Genomic DNA, 23666 nt, shown 5'->3' on the forward strand with positions numbered 1-23666 from the left:
TTCTTCGAGGTTCTCATGTTTAGTAGTATAAAGTTTCTCAAAGTTAGTAGTATAAAGTTTCTCAAAGTAGTCTCTGATTACCCTTTGGATCTCTGTAATATCAGTCGTGATCTCCCCCTTCTCATTCCTAATAGAAGTTATCAAGTTTCTCTCTCTTTCTTTCTTTGTGAGTTTTGCCAATGGTCTATCAATCTTGTTTATTTTTTCAAAGTACCAACTTTGCTTTTGTTGATCTTTTGGATTCTTTTTTGGTTTTCCACTTCATTAATTTCTGCTTCCTGTTTTGTTATTTCCTCTGTCTCCCTATTTTTGGTTCCATTTGTTGGTCATTTTCTCTTTTTATGAGCTGCGTCATTAAGTTAGTCAGGTATGCCCCTTCTTCCTTCCTGATTTGTGCTTGTAAAGCTATAAATTTTCCTCTCAGGACCGCTTTTGCTGTGTCCCATAGATTCTGGCAGTTTGTGTCTTCATTATCATTTATTTCCAGTAAAGTTTTGATTTCCTCTTTGATTTCATCTCGGACCCACTGGTTGTTCAGTAGCAGGCTGTTTAATTTCCAGTTGCTAAAATTTTTCTTCTTTGTGCCTTTGTAGTTCACATCTAATTTCAGAGCCTTGTGGTCAGCAAAGGTAGCCTGCAAGATTTCTATCCTCTTAATTTTATGAAGTTATGTTTTATGTGTCAGCTTGTAGTCTATCCTGGAGAATGGCCCATGTACATTGGAGAAGAATGTGTATCCAGGTTTTTTGGGATGGAGTGTCCTTAATATACTATTAGTCCTCTCTCTTCCGTTTCTCTTTTCAGGTCTAGTATGTTTTTGTTGGGTTTCAGTCTGGTTGTCCTATCAAGTGTTGACAGAGCCTTGTTGAGGTCTCCCACAATTATTGTGTTATTATTGATGTCTTCTTTCAGATTTGTCAGTAATTGTATTAGATAATTTGCTGGTCTCTCATTGGGTGCATATATGTTTAATAACCTGACTTCTTCCTGTTGTACATATCCCTTGATTAGTACATAGTGTCCATCTTTGTCCTTACCATTTTTCTGAGTATAAAGTTTGTATCATCTGATATTAATATGGCCACCCCAGCTTTTTTAAGAATGTTGTTTAATTGGATAATTTTCTTCCAGCCTTTGATTTTGAGTCTATGTTTGTTCTGACTATTCAGGTGTGTTTCTTGTAGGCAACAGAAGGTTGGACTTATCTTTTTGACCCATTTTCCCACTCTGTGTCTTTTAGTTGGTGAATTTAGTCCATTGACATTGAGAGAGATGATTGTCATAGGATTTAATGTCATCTTTGTAGATAAGTTTACTGTGTTTGTTGGTCTCTCTTGTCTTAAAGTAGACCTTTCAGTTTTTCCTTTAAGACTGTAAAGTTTCTGAGCTGTTGTTTATCCATGAAACTATGTATCCTTCCTTCAAACCTGAATGTGAGTCAGGCTGGGTGCAGTATTCTCGGTGAGGCATTCATTTCATTCAGTCTTGTCACAATATCCTACCACTGTCTTCTGGCCTTGAGAGTTTCTTGTGACATGTCTGCTGTAAGTCTTAGGGATGCTCCTTTGAATGTAATTTCCCTTTTTGATCTTGCTGCTTTCAGTATTCTATCTCTATCTGTGGGATTTGTCATTGTAACGAGGATGTGTCTTAGGGTGTTTTTCTTTGGGTCTCTTTTAGCTGGTACTCTTCGGGCATGCAGGATTTGATTGCATGTAGTCTTTAACTCTGGGAGTATCTTTCTGATGATGTTTTTGACAGTTGATTCTTCCTGGAGATCTCCTACCTGGGTCTCTGGGACTCCAATTATTCTTATGTTGTTTCTGTTGAATTTATGAAAGACTTCTGTTTTCATCTGTTCACATTCCTTGAGTACTTTTTCCATTGTCTGATGTTCTTTTCCCATTTCTACTGCTGTGTTAAATTTTTCTGCATCTCATCTTCCAGTATGCCGATTCTGTCCTCAGCTTCTGTTACCCTGCTGGCAGTGCCATCCACTGAGGTTTTTAGTTGAGCTATTGTGTTTTTCAGATCTGTTATTTCAGTTGCAGTTTTATGATTTTTTTCTTTGTGTTCTATTCAGCTCGATCTATGCCTTTTTTTTTTTTGAGTTTTACAAACATCTTCCATATTGCTATTGTAAACTCCTTATCCAAGAGTTTAATCAGATGGTTGGGATTTTTTAGGTCATCCGAGCTATCATCTTCATTCTTTGTGCATGGTGTTTGCCTGGTAGATTTCCCCATTGTCACTCTTGTAATGTGATTTTTTTTTCTGCGTGTTGTGGTTAGAAAGGCTCTTCTGGAGCTTCTGGGAGAGCTATTTTTTGTGCACTTTTTGGCCCACTCACAAGAGGTTTAGGAGACAGGACAGTGGAAAAACACGCACAGGCTTCACTCACAGTCGGGAATCACTGGGCAGGCGTAGATTTTCCCAGCCTGACATCACAAACAGGGGAACTTCCTTTCTGCAGAATACTGTGGATAGCCGTTTTTCATGGTCAGACTCAGTTCCTTGGTGCCCTGGCCCTTGGATGAGCCTCTGGGAGAGCTATTTTTCTGGGCCTTTTGCGGCCTACTCCCAAGAGGTTTCAGAGACAGGACAGTGGAAAAACACTCACAGGCAACATCACAGTCGGGAATCGCAGAAACTGTTTTCATTTTTTTGAATTTGTGTTGTATAGCCTGGTAATAGATGTGGCATGAGTGAATGAGCATGTACATGCATACTCACAAGAGTTACAGCTGCCACTAGTGTTCTAGACTCTTTCACATCAGATTTTCATTCATTGACCTCCCTCTTCTTCTACTCCAGCTATTTGAGACACAGTGAAATATAAGATTTAGTTATGTATTTAGATATATATTAGTGCTCGCTTTGGTGGCACGAATACTAAAATTGGAATGAGAAAGAGAATAATAGCATGGCCCCTGCGCAATAGATATATATTAGATATAATATTTTAAAAGGGATAATGACTGCATAAACCTATTCTCTGACTTTATTCTGGTTCTTGAACAATGAATCCTTTAGCATCCATGTCTCAAAGCTGTATTTTACTTTGTTGGTATATGTATTAAAGTCTAAAACTCTGCATCTTCATATAAACCTTGATCTGATGTATCAGAGTGGGATTAATGATGAGAGTAGCATTTTCTCTGTGACCAGAAAAGGGAGATGCTTTAAAGTTCTTTGTTAAGCCAAATATCAAAATGCCATGTTCTATACACGATGTAAAGTATAACAAGCAGACTTTCCCATCCAGAAAGATACTGGGGAAGCCTGAAGACATGGAGAAATGTTGATAATTTAGAGATACTTGACACAAAAGTATGTTGTCTTAGCTAGATGAGAGACTTAAGACTGTTTCCATAATTTTCACAATTTTCGGTACAGATTCTTCTTAATATGAATGAAGAATAATACTTCTAAAAACAAATGGATATACACATCTCTGTGGTGATGTTGTTTCTCTCCAGTGAAACTGAGATAAGATCAGTGATTTCATAATTATATATGGTGGGTGCCAGGGACTTCCAATGATGCTAGTCTGAAAACTGAAGTGTTATAGCAAGTAAGTAGAACATTTATACCAAATTTTGGATCAGATTCTTAAGTGAATGATGTTGGACAGATGATTTCAATGCAGCATGAACTGTACATTTGATGAAGCAATTATTCATTATGCATGTATCTACATTAAAAATGCTGAGGAAACTATTTTGATCAGAAAATGAAATCTATATTATTTATGGAACAAGGAAATAGGTTTCTTTTCTTTTGGGGAAACATACGCAATGGTTCTTAGGGTTTTCTTCTGGCTCTTTGCTCAGGTATCACTTCTGGGCATCTTGGGGTACCAGAGATCAAAGGTGGTCAGCCACATGCAATACTAGTGCCCTACACCCTATATGGTTGGTCCAGTCTTGGAAGTAGATTTGTTATTACAGATGCAATCTATTTTTATTTAACAAAGTTATCTTGAAAAATATTCGACAAAGAAATATATATCTCAGAGCTAGTATATCACACATTTTTCTGGCTACTGACTGGGCTTCAAGGTTGAATGAGTTCAGGAATTGAACTCTGGGTTGGCTTGGATATTGTCTGAGGTCTTCTTGCAGTGTGTGTGTCTGTGATCCTGTGATCTGACTTACATCTTCAGATATTCAATCAGCAAGCAAGGGCCTGATCATTTACAGTTACACAGTGAGATGTTTCCAGGAATGATTTCCCTGTAGCATTTTAATAAGTACTCTATAAATAATAATTTATCGAAGTTGCCTACCATGTTAGAAAAAGAATATATTAAAGAAGCCTGGCTAATTGAAGTTGGCAGTTAAATTCCCTGAATCGAAACCAATTGGTTTATCTACATGACTCTAAAGATTTGGGATGAAACTGCTCATTATATTTCAACATCCTAATATCCAAAGATCCAGATGTTTCACAATATATTGACAAGGCCTTCCAGGAAACCTATGCGCAACACTAAATTTAAAATGTTCTGATACAATTAAAAATAAATTGGATCAGAAAGAGGTTTGCTCCTCTTTGGCTGGGAACTAAAGGAATTTGAAAGATGCTGAAAGCCGTGTCACCCAAATCAGCAAGATTGCTGGTCTGGTTCTAACTTGGATGCTCACACAATTTGAGTTGCCAGTGCCTGTCTACACTGCCTGTGATCCCACTATCGTATTCAATAAAGCACCCATTCCCTTCCAAAAATGTACTAACGTGAGTGGCAAATTGTAGCAGTATGTAATTATCTTCTTGCCACCACAAGGAGAATGAGATTGGAGGGGACAAAATTGACCCTGCGTTTGATGTGGTTCCAGGTAGGGAAAGGTCATGCAGACTCAAAACAGTATGACAGTTCAAGGAAAGGACAATTTCTCTTTAGTTTCAAGTGTTTTCCCCTTAGTGTAACTAAACAATTTTATTCAGATTGCATTTATGCATGTACATCTGAGAACTCAACAAGTTGTTATTATTCTTTAAACATAATGTTTCCTCAGACTGAAGCATTCTAAGATGGTTAAAGCAAGACACTTACTACATATGGGAGAGCTATAAAATTTCCTAAAGAGCTTGCATAAATTGCAGAAAAATAATGTGGATAAAACTTGAAAAGTCAGTCTCTCCAGTCCTCTATGATGTTTTTAAAGCAACTAACATTTTTGAACTTGTGTTTAGATTAATCATAAGTATAATTCTGAATATTTACACAAGTTCTAAAGGATAAATGTTACCACTATTTTGTACTAGAAGAGAATAACATAGAGTGAGCTTATTACACAAGATTCTACATTACTCAGGTACTAAACATGTCCAGATTCTAACCCAGAAATTTGATGTATGTTTCAAAAAACTAAGACACTTTTCCAGCAGGTTTCTGTGCATAGTTCATCCACAAAGTTTAACTTAGTTGAGAGGCACATTAGTGGCATGTGTCAAAGTGGTGGATATGGAGGAAGCATGCAACATTGGAGGAAATAAACCATTGCTATTATAATCCTCATAGTGTTTGGAGAGGAATGTCCCTAGCCCAGACAACTGAGATATAAAGAGGAAATGAAAAAGTACAGAGTTGAAAGGTACAGAGAAATAAATGAAATGTGGGGAGATGAGTTAGTTTTGAGGGATGAAAAGCTGTTATATATAGTTTGGAAAGAAAAGTACGAATGGTAATAGGTAAAACTTGGTGAATGGCATAGACTTGAAGAATAAAATGTGAGTTTGGGTAATCTGTGATCTATCAGGGCTGAACTGTTGTTTGGATCAAATGCCTTAAATAGCTCCCTCAACACAATTTCCCTTTCTCACTTCTCATCACACAATTTACTTCTCTGTACTTAGCTCTAGTTAGAGCTAGTATATATATATATATATATATATATATATATATATATATATATATATAAAATGCAGTTTCTCTGTATTCTTTATGCTTTCTTACTTGTTTGGATATTATTTATGAATATTTTCTTCATCTACTACTCTGTCATGTCCTCAAAAATTCCTACTTCAAGGAAGCCTCAAATATTCTAGATCAGGAAATTTACCTCCACTGCTTTTTGCAAGAGCTCCCTATAATATAGCTACTACTATTCATGTTTTGTACATAGTATAATATCAAAATAGCAATTTAAATTAAAACGAATGAAAAGAGATGCATATTAGGAATACACAAACCTTGTTTTGTTTTCATGTCACACCTTTCGTTCTCAGTGTATCCTCCTGGATCTGAGCTCAATGGCCATTCCTATTGGGCATCAGGGATCAAACTTGGGTTGGTTGAGTGCAAGATAATTACCTTACCTTGCGTACTATCACTCCAGCTCCAGGAATACACAATTTTAATATAGGTATTAAATTTAGTAATATACCTAGTAAGAACAAGGACAATGTCTTCAAGGATAACACGGAAGATGTGGGACAGCAAGTTTGCTGATAGAGAATCCCAGTATGTGGGCAAAAATATCTCTTCATGTAATTAATTTCATGTAATTGAAAATGAAGATTTGGAATTTTAGAATTTCAAAGATTGGAAGGTCTTGGAGTCCATATAGTCCAAGAAAACTCCCCTTGCTTTTCAAAGTATTCTTGTAAGTATTTTGCTAAAGTTTTTGTTTGTTTTATTGACTAAAGACACACAAGACAGAGCTCGGCGCTTACTCCTGGGGCTACACTAAAGATCACATTAGGGGACCATATTGTATACCAGGGATTAAATCTGTGTTGGTGGCATGCAAGAAAAAACCCACCAATTATACCATTATTCTGATCCCAAATTTAGTAATTTCTTAAGAAAAAAATTTCTCCAGTTATATGGAAAGCTATTCTAGGTATAATATCCAGTCATCAAATATAGTTGATTGCTTATATTAAATTGACAACAGTCTCAGATCCAAGTATGAACAAAGTTTTTTCTTTCTCCTAAAAAATCGAAATGCAGGAGATAGACTCTGAAAATGGAAGATAAACCAATGAAGAACTGAGTCCCCTTTTCTAATCATCACACAATATAGAGGCTTCTGTGGCCTCTGACAGTACAGAGTTGATGAGTCAGCCTCTTTTTATATGAAACCATCTATTATGTTTCCTCAAAGCTTTGCTTACATATTCCTCTGATATGAGGCAAATATTGCATATTTTCTGTATTAGCTGTGGCCACTGATAATCTCATGTAGTTCTAAAACTTGTTCTTTTGCAACAACTTGTGCTTTTCTAACATTTTTGTCCAGTGGATATCTTCTGTAGGTGCATGTATTTGAAGTGGTAGTTATGGAAAGCATGTGGACTAGAAGGATGCAATGGGATTTTCTACAAGAACACACAGGAACATTCATGGTTCTCAATTATAAGTTAAAAGGCAGAACCTGGAGAACTGAGTTTTCTGAACTTTGGAGAAAGTGTGATGTAATAACCTTTCATTCTGTCTTTCAATAGAAATGAAGAGAAATGAGTGGTTTCTTCAGTTCTTGATATAAAAAGTCAACTTTAAAGCTATGTTTTATTAGAACCATACGTTTGTTTGAAAAAAATTAAAATCCAGAGTTTATTTTCCTTTGGTATTGCTGTAGAGAGTCAACAGGAATTGGGAGATTTTTTTACTTGTATTTGTGCCCACATATTAGACACACATGTGAGCTAGATTCCTTGCATAGGTGCAAAAAGGATTAAAGGAGGTAAAAGGTGCAATTTGGTCCATTGACCTGTTTCCCTGCCCTCAGGACTCTTTCCAACAGCTGTGAGAAAGAGGAGGAGGAAGAAGAAGGTAATTTAGCAGTTCATATCCAGATGTTCATTTCAAACACACCCTGAACGACTTTTGCATGGTTTATTTCATTTTCTGAAACCATTTTTCACAATCCTGTTTTCTCAGCTGGGAAACTTCTGGTGTAGTCTTTTCAAACAAATATTGCATTTGGCATTACAAGAGAAAAAACAGCTTTTGAGACATTCAAAGGACAATCTGTTTGCCTTGGTCTGCTAAAGCGGGACTCCAGGAATGTGGGCATTTTGTACCACCCTAAGTATAGGTAGAAGAAAGTTCCACTCGTGTATGTTGCATTTACACAGAAACCTGAGACTTTTCTACCTTGATCATTTTCAAATTCTATCATCTTTCAGGCTGGCCTGAAGTGTCAGAGACAAGAAAACTGACTAGAAACCAGAAGGACCAGTGGAAGAATCTACCAGAATTGACTCTATATCAGAAATTGCCACATGGTCCTTCAAACACAAGACTCATTTCCACAGAAGAAAGTATTCCTCTAGTTCTACTCACTTTCTTAAGTAAAATGGCATAATTAGTAGAAAAATATCTGAATAAATAACATTCCCATGACTGGTTTAATTCACCACAAAGTCTGAATTCTTGTAACATATGGGTCCACTAAAGTCACAAGATATTGGGGTTGTGGAGAGTCTCTAATCCTTTGTGGAGTATTGCAGTCTCCAACCCTCTGTTGAATCCATGCAATCTTCCCAGTTGCTTTCAGTTCAGACTTGGGAATAATGTCAGAAATAAATGAGCATCCCAAAAGGATGACTCTAAATAGGAGGAATAAAAGCTGATATCTTAAAGAAAGATAATCAAGTTAGAAAAGCAAAAGGCATCATAACAAATAACAGAGGGGAGAGCTAATCTGGATGAAGTAGAAAATTCATAAACTTGCAGTACCATCTGATTTTGGATAAGCTTCTTAACCTTCCAGGGACTTAATTTTTAGTTTTAAAATTGGTCATAAGCCTCACGGTCCTGCAAGGCTCATTTCAGTTCTTTTTTTTTTTTTTTTTTTTTTTTTTTGGTTTTGGTTTTTGGTCACACCCAGCAGTGCTCAGGGGTTACTCCTGGCTCTAGGCTCAGAAATCACCTCTGGCAGGCACGGGGTACCATATGGAATGCTGGGATTTGAACCAATAACCTTCTGTATGAAAGGCAAACACCTTACCTCCATGCTAGCTCTCCAGCCCCTCATTCCAGCTCTTGTACAGCCCTTGTACCCACCTTAAGTCTCCCTCCACTATTAACAGAATAAAAAGGAAAATCTGAAAAAAAAAGTTGGTCATAAGTGTCCAAAACCTAGAATTACTAAAATAGGTCTGAATAGGAAAATGCCTCATGTATTGTTATGTATAAAGTATCTTCTCGTTATCAAACATCTTTATCTTTCTTCAAAGTGTTTTACTCTGACTTAACTATACTAGTGCAACTATGTTGGAAGTCAATATATATTCTGCAACTATTTCTGTTGATGTTTTGTATATGTCCCTGAGATTAATACTAAAGACACATACACTTCTTTAGTATTGAAGAAGTTATCTAGTTAGAACTTGGTTGTTCAAATCTTGTTAATAGAATATAAATCTAGTATAAAAGTAAGGATTCAATAGTAATAAGTATGGAAATGATGGCCAAATCATGAAAGCATGTGTCTATAAATTAGAGGAGTTGAAAATGACATATATAAAGGAGCTTCAACATTTAAGGATCTGCCACTTAAAATTCTTTACCAAGACCATGAAAAGAAACTAATTAAAGTTGAAATTAATGAGAATAAGGCCAACAATGTTTCTAAAAAACATAAAGTTTAATACAAATATTAAAATGAATCTATTGCAAAGTAATAAATAGTAAAATAACTGTCTAAAGTTATGTATTATACTATGTAATACTGAGAAGTGGCAGAAGGAATAGAATAATAAAATTTGCAATGTTTCCCTGGAAGATAAAGTCAAAAGTTATTGTTTCTCCTTGACCTTAATAATTAGATGACTATCAGATCAAATATGTTATTTTGCAAAATTTAGTAGAAACAAAAACAGGATGATTCCTCTGAAATTACTGTAGCATATTAAAAAAATCAAAGTAAAGTTCAACTAGCAAAAGGCAGGAAATAGGGTAAATGGCAGGAAAGCATGAAATACAGAAAGCATAAAATAATATTACAGAAGGAAATGTAAGTTTATCTCATCACAATAAATACAAATGATTGTTATATCACAATATTTAAAAATAATCAGATCAGGCAAAATAAATTTATCTCTCAGAAGGCATATTATTAAAAGTGTCTCAGAAAATTTAAACAAAGCATCTGGAAAATTTGTATTAGAAAAATGCATTTAATAACAACACAAATATGACAATATTAATATCAGATAAGGTGGAATTAGAGGCTGGAGAAAATACACAAACTGGACAAGTTAATTTATTTGGACTTATCTTTCATTATGAATAAATAACTGTAATGTGCTTTGCTATCCTCATTAAAGTATTACATAAATGTGTAAATTATTAGAAATTGAAAGGGAAATTTTTGTTAGAAATATGTACCAACTAGACATATTAAATGGAAAAAATGTAAATAAATGAGCACAAAAAATCTTTATTAATGTGATAAGAAAAAAATGAACATGTACATGGCATCTAGAGAATAAATCTGATCAACTATGTTTTAGAATTTCTTCCACTGAATTATAGGCAACTCTTCTTAGTACCAACTTCATTTGATTTTAGATGTAGTTTCCCTAAGAATATGGAATTATTTCTCCAATTTTCATACCATATGGTCACACTTTTCTGATGACTTTCTGTACTCAGCATTAATGATGTGCTCTCATATGCAAATACCAAGGCTTTTCTAGAAAGATCTTAAAATCATCTAGAAATATGGGAATACTCTTGAAAGCCTCATCAATTCTCTTTGATTCTTTTTCCCAAGTAAACTGTTGGGAAATTACTTTTATTTAACTTTATATATACCTCTAGGAAAACTGCCATTCAATTCCTTATTCTACTGATTATCTTTCCAAAATTTGACTCCTGCACAAAATTTAAAGTGTCATCTGCACAAGAAGTAACTTGTAAGTATGTGAACTGCACAGTCATTTCTTACAATGTACCTTCTCATTATTAATAATTAATAAATTGACTCTAGGATCAGTAGTTAAGAGTTCATCAAAGATAGAAATGGATATTTATAATGTGTATATATTTAAGTCCTCAGACTGCTATCTGATTTTTCATCTCAACTAAATAGTCTTAAAATACATTAGGATTTTAATGTTATAAAATAAGTATTCTTTGGCTCATTAATTTGGACTATCCTTAATTAAAATTTGGTAGCTTTTCTAACTATTCAAGAATCCTCTTTCTTTTCCACTTTCCCCTTATTTTCTATTTTCTTCTCCTCTTTTTTCTTGTCATCACCACCAGTACCAACATTATAATTATTGTATCAACTATACATTATCATAATGTCAAGTGTGCAGAACATATTTCTTTGCTATTTTGTTAAAACCTGGAAATGCTTGGGGCTTACTTTTGGCCCTACACTCAGGAATTTTTTCTGACAGTGCATTGAAGGTGATATGGGATGCTAGAGAGAGAACTCAGGTTAGCAGCATGCAAGACAAGCACCCTACCCATAATAATATTTCTTGGGCCAGATGTGCAAACATTTTTAGATGTTACAGTATTTTATTTTGGTCTAATGTTCAGTGGCCAGAGTGATACCAAGTAGGGCTTTATACCTTGCATGTAACCAACTGTGTGTGAACCCCCAGCATACCATATGGTCCCCCAGTCATTGCCAGGACTAATCCCTGAGTAGAAAGCCAGAAGTAACCTCTGAGCACACCCAGTGTGTCCCCCCCACCTATAAAAAGCAAGTTGTTCAAAGTAGGGGTTAGGAGATAGTATAGCAATTAGAGTACATGATCAATTCTAGATCCATATGATACCCCAGGACTCTCCAGTTGATAAATTGAAGTGGGGCTTTGGCTCAGTCATTGGCAAAGTTTTTGATTTTATATGAGAAAGAATATGGAAGTGAATCCTCAAGGATATGCAAGCAGGTTCCACTCTGCAATGTGTATAAGGACACATACAGCAACTGGAATTTTTATGAAGATGACTTAACAATGGTAGTCATAGGGAATTACCAAGGCTTATGTCTGGACTTAGAACACTAATTGAGGGATTACTACTACATTAGTCTGAAGAAAAGTTGGTACCAAGGAGATAGATCTTTAGTCTCCACTAAGAAATAGTTTTCATTCTGTAAGAAATAGGAATCAATAAAAAAAGTTTGAAGTACAATGTTTGTTGCTATTATTTTCTTCATTTTATTTTCTTAACATTGTTGATATAAAAATTTTAAATAAATAATAGTGAAATATTGCATATTGAATTTTATAAATAAATATAAGTAAATATATATAAATATAAGTAAATAATTATGTATAGAAAAATTACTTTTGAGTTACTTAAAATTTTGCTATCTTGAAGAACAATAATTAATATTACTGGCCCCAAACCAAAAAATATTCATTGACAATCTTTCTCAGAATACACATAATTTCAGTGAAGTGATTAATAATATTTTATAAATGTTTTAGTCAATAAGGTTTATGGCAACCTTTCTATAACAATAAATAAAAACATACATTACCATTTTAATGATGACAACGTTCTTCAGTGTATGGAGATAATGCTATTTACTCAATGTTCATTGTTTTTTAAAAAGTCCATCTAATTTCTGAACAATATGAATAGTTTCAACAATTAGCTCAAAAACACGATTTAATAAAAACGTAAAATAAAGAATAGTTTAGAAAATATAACATGTAGATTATTTAAAATTAAAACAACTAAAGCACATCCCTTTTAACTACTGCGGAATGAAAAGGAAGAAAGGCGTGCAATATATGTTGGTGAATGTTTATAGATTCAATATTCAGTTCTTCAGCTACTCTTTTTCTGAGTTCCAGAATGTATATGGTCCTATTCTAGTAATGATCTCTGAGGGTAAATCAGTCAGAGGATGTTACTTTTATTACAATTTACATTTTAGCATGGTAGATAGGTCTATGCAAACTAATAAACAAAGCAGGTAGAAAAAAGCATTATACAAAGGATTAACTTAATGTGATAGAACAGAGGAGAGGAGTTATGTTGTGGATCATATAGAAAAACTTTCCAAAGAAGCTACAACTAAGGCAGAGAAATAAATGATGAAGAATGCAAGCAACTGAAGATCAAGAAGAAGCCAAAGAAGCAGCAACTAATGCAAAGATCCAAAGCAAGGGCAAAGTTTTTCTGGCTCAAGGCAGAGAAAGACTGAGGCCAATGACTGACAAGAAGAAGGAAGGTAACTGTAGATTAAATAAAGGCAAATACGAATGCATTACATGGAGCTGAAGGAATAAGTATAGTGGTTAAAGCACTTGCCTTGTATGCTAACAATCTGGGTTATCTCTCCTAACATTCCATTTGGAATGCAGAGCCAGGAGTAATCCTGAGCACTGCTGGATGTGACCCAAAAACAAACAAACAAACAAAAAAGACATAACACAAAATAATTGTCATAATTTGTCCTTCATGTTACAGTAAAATGTGTGTTCATCCTCAAGTTACCCCAGAGGATAATACTAGTCTTTAAAGTTCATGAGTGCTAGAGTTGAACTATCTGGTGGACATCAAAGCAGCAGTCACCATTAGCTATCTGAGAGCAAATTACCTAACCCCTTAGAACTTTAGTTTCCTCATTAGTAAAATGTGGATAATAATAATACCTATTGAATGCACTTGACTAAATTATTTAATGTATTTGTATTCCTTTAATCATATTACAGTTTTGATGTTTACTATGTATTATCTTTATTACATTCAATTCAAATATTTGCTTGTTGCAAGGTTGTAATTCATTGTATACTATAATTCATTGCAATCATCTGTATCTTATCAATGACAAGCACAGTATCATGTAAAGAGTGAGCCTGATAAAATTTTCTTTGAAGTAACCTATTGGACTACCTACTTATCTGAAGACTACAAGAACTCTGTTAGTGAGATCTAGAAGGGCATGGACATGGGGAAGCAGTTTCTTTTGTAATGTTTTCTAGGAACAGACTTGTTGGAATTTAATCCCTTTTTTTTAACAGGAGGGTTCACATGGAGGTTTAGATTTGTTTGAATCCTGTGTTATCTGTGAGTTCCTGGCTGGCTGGAATATCCTAAGCAGATTACCTGGAAGGGGGCTGGAGAGTGGGCATTCATGAGCATCACAGTCTTGGAAGATCCAGCAATGGGTTGATAGAGAACTCCTTATTCTCCCCATGAGCTTAACTAATTTTCAGTTTGTAGGTGAGGAACAGGGGGAAAATAACCTCCCTGGAACTAATTTAACATTAGATCCCTAGATAAAACATACAACAAAAGAAATAAAGAAGACAAAAATATGTATTTATATTTTTGCTGATGGAAATTATTTCTAGAGGTCATGACACTGGCCTGCTTAAAAGTTCCTGGAACCAACATCTGCCTTTGTATTGCAGTGTTTCTTTTTAGGAAGGACTGGGGAATGGGAAGTAGACAATGCCTCTTGTTGGCAGTCTGAGTTGGCAGAGATACTTCTGGACAAAAATTCTATTCAGAGGGTCTACAGAGCCTCATATACATTGGCCCAACTACCCAAAAGACTGAGGCTGGGTTCAGTCTTATAGCTATACTGATTGCTCTACCCCTTGCTCTTTGTCCCTTCCACAGGGTATAATTTAGTTGGAGTCAACACATAAACAATGTTGTCTTTTTTTTTCTCTTCATTCCTCCCCCCACTTTCTCTCTCATTTCCTAACTGAGTTTGTGCCAAGGCAAACTGGTACAAACTGACGGCATCAGGAAAGCTCGAGATGAAGCCCAGTTCTCTCGAACACTTCATACCCAAGTGTATACTTGCTCTAAATCTGTATCCAACACTTAGTCAAGCATAGATTCCTGTAAAGGCTTGTAAAAAAAAAAAAGGAAATATCGATCAAAGACACGTTCAGTATGCTGTCTTGTGCATTTGAATTCTATGTTCCAGACATATGACACAGCCATAGGCACCGCTTCCCAGGGACCTTCACAAAGGGGTGCTTCCATAGTGTTTATACCAAGATAGTGCTTGGGGGCCTGGGTCACTTTCTCAGTTCTCTCATGAGAAAGGCAAGGAACAGCTCCACTAGAGGCCCTTCTTCTTGGCAGCACTCTATGTCAGCAAAGCGTCTCCAGCAAGCTTTGCCATGGGAAGGCCTTCCATCTGGAGCTTGGCAGAGAGGAGAAATTTCCTTTGAGGTTCTGCCACCATTTCCCTGTAAGGTGTAATGTGGAGAAACCCTGTTGGATTTTAGGGATATTGCTGGCACATCTCATGTGGTCAGGCACTGCCAGTCTGAAAATCTCTGAAAGAACTCTGTTCTGCCACCCTCTCCTGTTTCAGTGGGCAACAGGTTAGGAGATGTGACAAGTTTGTCTGCTAATTCCTTCCTATTCAGTTAATAGAATAACACAGATGGGAGCATTTATCTGGGGATCAGGCATAAATAGGAGCAGCCGGAGAAGAAGGAAGATAGAGGCAGCTTGGCCCATTCTCAGGACTTCTCTAAGCAAAAATAATTATCAACAGCATTTTGCCCTCACATGGGTGGCCCTGAAAATTTACCCTTTGGCAGGAAGGTAGAGGCTGGTGGCCTGGGCCCCTGTCTCAATTCACTTTTCACTTATGGTGCAAATGACATAGCTTGCTAAAGATGTAATAAAACCAGGCAGCTACTTTGTTGCTTCCCAGGAGTCTTTGGACAGCAATAGCCTAGTGGCACGTTCAAAACTACATCTAGACTGTTTATGAAATGCCAAATAGATACTGAACAAAGAAAGTATTAAGGCAGAAATAGGAGGTCCATGAACAATGAATACTGCTGCCTTCCCACCCTCGCTATTCATCTTGACTCTCCCACCCTCGTTATTCATATGTTACTCTTCATCACAGTTCAATTGCTTTATTCCTTATCAAAATCCACCTAATTTTTGGATCAAAACTGGCATGGAATCATGGGTAATCAATTGGTTAAGACTTTGAAGTCTGAGAATCTTCTTACAATCTCAGACTGCCAGTGAGAAGTTATTGAATATTTGAACAAATCACCCAGCTCTTTCTGAGGTTCTGTTTACTGACCAGGAAAAGAAATTAGGATCTTACTTCTCCCACTTATTCAGTTGTAAAGGATCATATAAAATGTATGGAGTAGTAGCCACATATACAGTTATTATTATTGATGCACAGATTTCATATGCATTCAGCATTTTAGCAAATATTTTACAGATTTTTAAAAATTCTGCTAGAGTTCACTGAGGCAAGAGGGCTACTTTTACCACCTCTACTCTAATATACATAAATTAGTAGATACTGTTCTGAAACTGAAAGAAGCAGGTCTTTGTTTCAAAATCAGTTCACTTATCAAGAGAAAACTTTATGATCACCTAGTAGGTAGTCAGTAAAAAGAAGCTTAATAACCATCACTGCCATTAACTAAACCTTAGGCCCTCAATGCTCTTTTAAGTCAGTTTGTATATCAATATTTTAATGTAGTCTCCTGAAAATGGTATTAAAATAGACTAAAAATAACAACTCTAAACTTGGAAGAAAGCTAAATATTTTAGAAATCAAGTATAAAGAGGATATGCTTTTTTAAATATTCCAATGAAGTTAGCTCGAAACTATATATACATGGACACATGTCTATTACTTTATACTCTGTACTGTTCTTCTGTTTTTATGATAATAGCCTCCCTTCAGGTCTTCCTAAGAAGTGGCCTTTCACTACAGCATATAACTCTGAGGAGAGTGATGTATCACACTTTCCAATTGCACTGGACAACAAGAGCATCCTGCCAACTATTAGTCCTATCCATAGAGACCAGTAAATCAAGTAAGTCTATGATTCAAGAGTTTGTTGAAATAATAGATTTTATAGAATGGTATTAGGAGAATGAAAATATCTTTGACAACTAGCATTTTAAAATATGTTATAGTATATGTTTGAAATATCCTGTACTCATTTCTGATTTTTGTGTGTAAGTTAGCAAGGAGAATATGTAATCAAACAGGAAAAAGCAATGTGTGTTTAGAGAAGAGCAAATAAGAGAAAGAATGAACAGTGAGAACAGTGACGAAGAGGGGCTGGAGAGATAGCACAATGTATGGCGTTGGCCCTGCATGCAGCCAACCCAGAACGAATGGTGGTTTGAATCCTGTCAACCCATATGGTCTCCCAGCCTTCCAGGAGTAATTTCTAAACTCAGAGTTAAGAGTAACCCTGGAGCACTGCTGGGTGTGACTCAAAACGCAAAAGGAAAAAAAAAAAAGGAAAAAAAAGAAATGTGAGGAGGGAAAGGAGATATAGAGGAGAGGGAAAGAGAGTTAGGAACATAGTTAAGTTTCCATTATTTTACATGGAAGGATACTGTTTTCACAACATGTCTTGGATTTCTCAACATGGAAATCATGGTGAATTTGATTAAAATTATACATATTTTCAGGGCTACTCTGACTTCTAAATCTCTCTCCTGAACATTTTTCTTTAACTCAACTGGAACAGGTAGAAGCATATCTACATTGAATTCCAATCAATTTTTCATTGAAGTTGCTTGGAATGATGGAAAGAGAGTTTTCTTGGTAAGAAGGCAGACTTAATTTAAAGTATCATCTTTGTAAGAGGAAACTCTATGATATTTTCAGATTATTTATGTTCACGAAGGCCCCATTTACTCATCTAAATTGGATGTTAGGTACTTGGGTCTGAAAATAAGATTCCTGGTCAGCTGAAATGATTGAGAGGAGAAAAAAACTCTCTTAGCATATTGCCTTGCCCTAAACAAACTTTCATTTCAGGTAGCTCAAATCACTCTTTCTCCACGAAGGCAGTAATAGAAGCTATTCACATGTAGTCTTGATGGGTAAAAAACTTTTGCAAGCTAGAGTAATGATACTAGTTTGTGAGTGGAAGTGGTGGTATATGATAAGGATATGTAAAATGCAACAAAATCTCTGAGTCTCATTTCTCAGAATAAGTTGCAAAAATTAACAAAGTAAGCGATGTATCTAATTTGTTCCTTAAAGAACAATTACACTTCATACATCATTATCACTTCTCTTTGCTGTTTTGTACTTTATAGTAACAGGCTCACAGTTCTCACTGTCCCCCAGCGATGGTGTTGGGAGGGAAGTGAGGATGAGCTGGTTAGTCTTCTCTGACCTCAAAATATATTTAGAAACAAGGATAGCAGGGCAAGTCCCATGACTTGACTAGAAACAACTCTTCTTTAGTGGATTTGCTTAAATAAAGGAAGTAGAACATTAATCGAGTTTTAGGAAAATTTATAATTGAAGTTGCTTTGTGCCTTTTTGCTTTTTATATTCTATTTAACAATGTATCATAGATTTTTATTTGTCTATGTCTCTCTTTTTTCTCTTCTCCCTCTTCCTTCTTTCTTTTCTCTCCTCCCCGACATCCTTTGCCTTCTCTCCCTCTTTTTCTCTTCCTCCTCCTCCTCTTTCTTCTTCCTTCTCCCTTCTCTTTTCTTTTTTGCCCTATTTCTAGGCAACAGACAATGAATAAAACTGAATGAGACACAATGTTCTTCCATCAAAAAACTCCTAGTTCCTTTGAGGACACAAACAAAAAGCAGTATCTGATCACTATTTCTTTAGCTTGCACTGAAGGGGGTGGAGTTGAGTCCTGTGCCAGAGAGCAAAGCTGCCTTCTCAGCCTTGGAGAGGTGACATTAAAGGGTGTCTCTGTCTCACATGGTGCCCAGATGCCTCCCTTTGTACCCTAAGAGCCAGTTAAGAGTGAACTATCTTCCTATAAAAGCAGTGAGCCTTAATGCCTGGCAGACCCTGAATGTAAATTTCAAACGATGTGAGTTAAGTAAAATTTATTTAAAGTGAAAGTTGTGGTCACACTGAAGATACAGCTTGTCTTTATTTTTTTGCCTTACAAAAGTTTATGTGGAATTCCTTTCTTTCCCATTCTTGATGCCCATTGGGTATAGGTATCCTTTTGGCTGACTCAGAACATTTCATGGAGAAAATCAGAACCAGGGTTTCATCTCTTCTCCTGAAAGCAGTTTCTCCTTTTCAAATAAACCTGATGGTAAAATGTTTACAAGTGTGATATTTCACACATGAATGAAAGGATCATCTTAACTGCCCAAAGAAGAGGATCTGCCACCTCATTCCAGTAACATCCCTCCTTTTCTGGGGTCAGGAGTGAGTAATTCACAGTCCAGAGAGAGCAGAGATTATGCATGATGTAAGGTTCTCAGAAAAATTACAGCAAGGATGAGCTTAAACCAACTCTTTCTTTGAAACCAAGTCTTTGGAGAAAATATTTATTTATAAGTCATCATTTTTGAAAAATAATTTTTGTCCTTCTATCCATCTAGGAGGAATAATTTAGTGTTTGTTAGAATCTATTGTGTTTTGCAGAAAAATATGAGGAAGGCACAGAGAGAAAAATAGAGACTATCCATTATTTACAGCACCACATAATAGAGTCTACAGTTTAAATTCCCTTGGCAAATTAGTTGTGGAACTTTCATCTTTATGAAGGGATTTTCCTTACTAAGCATTTCCAGGGTCTTTTTCAGTCTCTGTTTTCTTAATTTCCTAATTTTACAAATTGTTCACAAGGGACTAGGACTGAGAGGACAAAACCAACAGCGTGAGGCCATGTGGGATTTGGTTGCCGAGACTCAAGAGGGTCTTGCTCTTAGTGAAGCCTCAAGTTCAACAACAGTCTTAGTAAGACGACACAAACAGTTCCCTTGACACTCATTTGACAGGGGAGGGTGGGGTGCAGAGCAATTGGCTTGTCTTCTAATAGGACTGAAAGCAAAATTCAAGTGAAGTCAATTAAATCTACCAGTAAAGTAATTTTCACAGGACTCACACAGCAGAGAGGAGCAGTCATACTGAGGATCAATTTATAGAAACAGGAAACCAACAGGACTTGACTGGCTTTCCAGAGATGTTTTGGGATCCTGAGACTGGAAAGGATTGCAATGATCTATTTATGTTCATTTTTCCCTAACGAGTTTGGAACTGTGAAAATTTTGGTTATTGGTGAACTGATTCAGAAGTGGTGATGTGACTCAAGCTGTGTGTCCTAAAGGTAAAGAAATGGAGATGAAGTAGCAAGGATCTGAAGCTAATTCAGCCCATTTGTCCTCTCTGGGATAAAGACAGATGATGAAATAATTTGTTCATCTAGAAATTCAGGGAGAACCGAGAGATGAGAATTTCAATGCAAGAATTGAATGAACTAGCCTCTGAACTTCCAGGTATGAAGAAAGATGACAGGAACTCCAACTGTTACTGGGTCATACAAAGGGCACCGTCTAAGCTGAGACATGGGATCAAAGAGCCAGGAGAAGAGAGATTTCCAAAGTGTGGTATGGAGCCTAGCTTCTTAAAGTGAGGGTCATGAACCCATGTAGGCTAGTGGAATAAATGTAGGGGTTGTAAATTATTTAAAAATATAAGCGTATAATTTATGATTATAAAGATTTTATTTGTATTCCTGTTTTATATATCTTAGGTCAAGTAAAAATTTCTGAAACCAGAAGAAGTTACTAGTGAAAAAAGTTTAAGAAGAACTAATGTAGTGAACTTAAAATCATGAGCACTCAGTCATCATTTTCTCACTAATCATTCACAAATCATTCTAGACACTGTGCCTGGAATACAATATCATAAGAAAATCTGGAATGGAAGAGAGACAAGCTAAACACTAGCTCCAAAATAATGTAAATAAGTAGCATGAAAGAGAACTGTAGAGGATGTTAGCGGCATACCTAATTAGAATATAGGGCAGGGTTTAACACCATCATAGATTATAACACCATTATAGATTCATCATCACTTCTTATTATAGCAATGCAAACTATTTTGTTTCAGTCTCTTTACATGTGCTTATTACCTTAAAAACATATATGATTATATTACATGTTTGTGTAAAGTAATTTCGTTGATTTAAAACCATACCTGTTTGTGCTCAAATCTTACTCTTGGCCCTGTACTCAGACATCATTCCTGGCAGTTCTTGGGGGACCATATTTAGTACAAGAGATATAACTTGGTTTGGTCATATAAATGGCAACCACACTACCCATTGCTTTCTCTCTGGACCCTGTATAAAATATTTTAATGGCATCCCTCTATAGCAACACAGCAATACGCTTCTTTAACTTCACCAGGGCAACTCTACTGCATCTAATTGGTTTATCCAAATTTCATAATACCATATAAAGTGAGAACCTGCTGAAATCCAAGATACTGAGATAAGACAATCTAGACAATGATGTAAAATAATCAACTAAATTAAAAATTAGATGGGGTGAGGGCAGGATAGTAGTTTCTTTTTCTTTTTAAATCTAAGAATTCCTGATTTTTGAGTTTGAGTTATGAATATTAATATTTTGTCATTCTTTTCTAAAGACTTCTAGCTCCTAAATCTCACACACCTATTTCATGTGATTAATTCAGATACAATTTTATTTGATTACTACAAGGGAAATTCACAAATATAATAAATATTCCAAATAAATATTTGGAACTTATTTGATTAGCCTTTTACATGAGCGAAGGTTTCCTTCATCACAGAAAAAGTTGGTAAACTGAAGGACAAGAAGGATTTGAGGTATAATTAGCAACTTTAAGGAGAAGGGGACAATGCAACAAATAATATGGATAGTTTCTCAGAGATGAGAATAATCTTTGGTTGACAACCAGAAAGCAAAAGAATTTCAATCCTACATCCACTAGCAAATTAATTTTACTAATGTAGTAAGCTTCAAAAGAACTATGAATATCAAATAAGAATGGTCATACTGATCCTTTATTTTCAGCCATGGCACTCCATAAGGGGAGAACCCATTTCGGTCTTCCAATATTATAAAACTGAAAGATAATAAAATTATGCACTGATAAGCTACAAATTAGTCAAAAGGCAAAACATGAATTAAAAAGGAAAGTTCATTTTCAAAAGGCCTTTGATTATAAGTATCTTCTTAAATGGTCATCTTCTTCATCACTTATCAGTACCCCACTTTGGAACTGCTGAAATTATTACTTAGGCCCTTCGTAATGGGTCAGAAATACTTTCTACTTTCAACCTACATTGATCTGATTGATTTATTAAAATATTGGCTGCTGAGTTATTGACTTCAGAATAAGGATAGAAGGAATGAAGTTATTCAGATTATTTTTATCAACATGATAGGGTTGGGTAAATAGTGAGAACTGGCTGAAAATTTTAGAATCATAAGTACTTTTTACCTGTAGAAAGATTAAATGAGCAACTTAATAAGTAAATTAATAACTTCTAAGGACACTTCTAGATTTTTCAATCAGGAAGTTGTGAAGTTAATTTGAAAATATAGGCATGTGCTAAAGCCCAAAGTACTCCAGAATCTAGAATGAGGGCCAGAGAGATGTCTATGGCTTTCTCTTTACAGAGTGCACATGGGAGGCTTATATTCTCTATTTAAAGCTAACTGGCTAGTGTTGACATTTGACCTAATGCATTGTTCTCAAAATATACACAGCCTGAGTCAAGAAAATTCTTTGCCAAATGAGAATGGTTGGCCCCTTGCCCAATCACAAGGTCCTACTTGTTTTAGAGAAATTTATAACCATAGAAAATAGAAAAATTATAAAACTCAGACTTTAGTGTTGAAAAATTAATTAGGCCTTTGGCCTTCTTTTCTCAATTTTTAAAGAATTTCCTTGTATACTTAACTAGCTCAATGACAGGGGTTAAATATATGTACTCTAGAGATTAACACTCTAGTTGGAGCCTTTTCAAGAGAGAAACTGTAAGAACTAGAAACCCATTCAATATTTAAAGAAACTATTTTAGGAGAAAGTGACTAAGTGAACCAGGTGGCCATCAGAAAAAAACTTCCTTTTGGAGGCAGAATGGGACCAGAGAAAAATAGATCCTATGTGGGCAGAGACAGGGCAATTCATCAGTGGTTACATGAATAAGTATGGTAAATCGAGACAGTTAATAGTGAAGTTGTACATCCTTGAACAATAAATTATTAAATTCTGGAGACAAAATATAAAAACATAGACAGATGTCTAATAATATTGATGCCTCTCTCTCTCCCTGGTTTTAACCAATACCTACTAAATATTTTTGTTATTTTAACTAAAGATATGGTGTACAAAGAGTGATGAATTTAGTTAGAGAAATAACTACATTGAGAACTATCCTAACAATGAGAATGTATGAGGGAAATAGAAAGCCTGTCTAGAGTACAGGTGGAGGTGGGATAGGAAGGAGAAAGATTTGGGACATTGGTGATGGGAACATTGCACTGGTGATGGGGGAGGTGTTCTTTACATGACAAAAATCCAACCACAATCATGTTTGTAATCAAGGTGTTTAAATAAAATATTATTTAAATAAAGATATGGTGTTCTTACACTTACTTTAACATTACATTACTAAAGGTGAGTGTGAAAAGAATCTAGGAACATATCTATTTTGTGATATGTTTTCTTGTAACAACATTAAACACATGGATATGTCCTGTTTCTGTAACTTGAAGACAGGCTATAAATGGAAATTCAGACTGGAGAGTCAACATATTTAACAAGATGGAGTCATGCATTTTTCTAGGGGGTTTCGAAAAAGTTGCATATTGATTCTATAAGTCAAAAGAATCCATTTATTCATATCACACTAGTCAATTACTCTTTAATTCATGTTAATAACATTGTTTATTCACCAAGAAATCAACCATCAATACATAATGCTATCTTATT

At 35.5% G+C, this 23666-nt stretch overlaps 1 pseudogene; it reads left to right on the forward strand.

Moving 5' to 3' along the window:
- Positions 1–2868: 2868 nt before the first annotated feature.
- On the forward strand, positions 2869–2965 carry LOC126019194 (uncharacterized; annotated as a pseudogene).
- The last annotated feature ends 20701 nt before the right edge of the window (positions 2966–23666 follow it).

This window comes from Suncus etruscus, chromosome 9, assembly GCF_024139225.1.
Source record: "Suncus etruscus isolate mSunEtr1 chromosome 9, mSunEtr1.pri.cur, whole genome shotgun sequence".
NCBI classification, from domain to species: Eukaryota; Metazoa; Chordata; class Mammalia; order Eulipotyphla; family Soricidae; genus Suncus; species Suncus etruscus.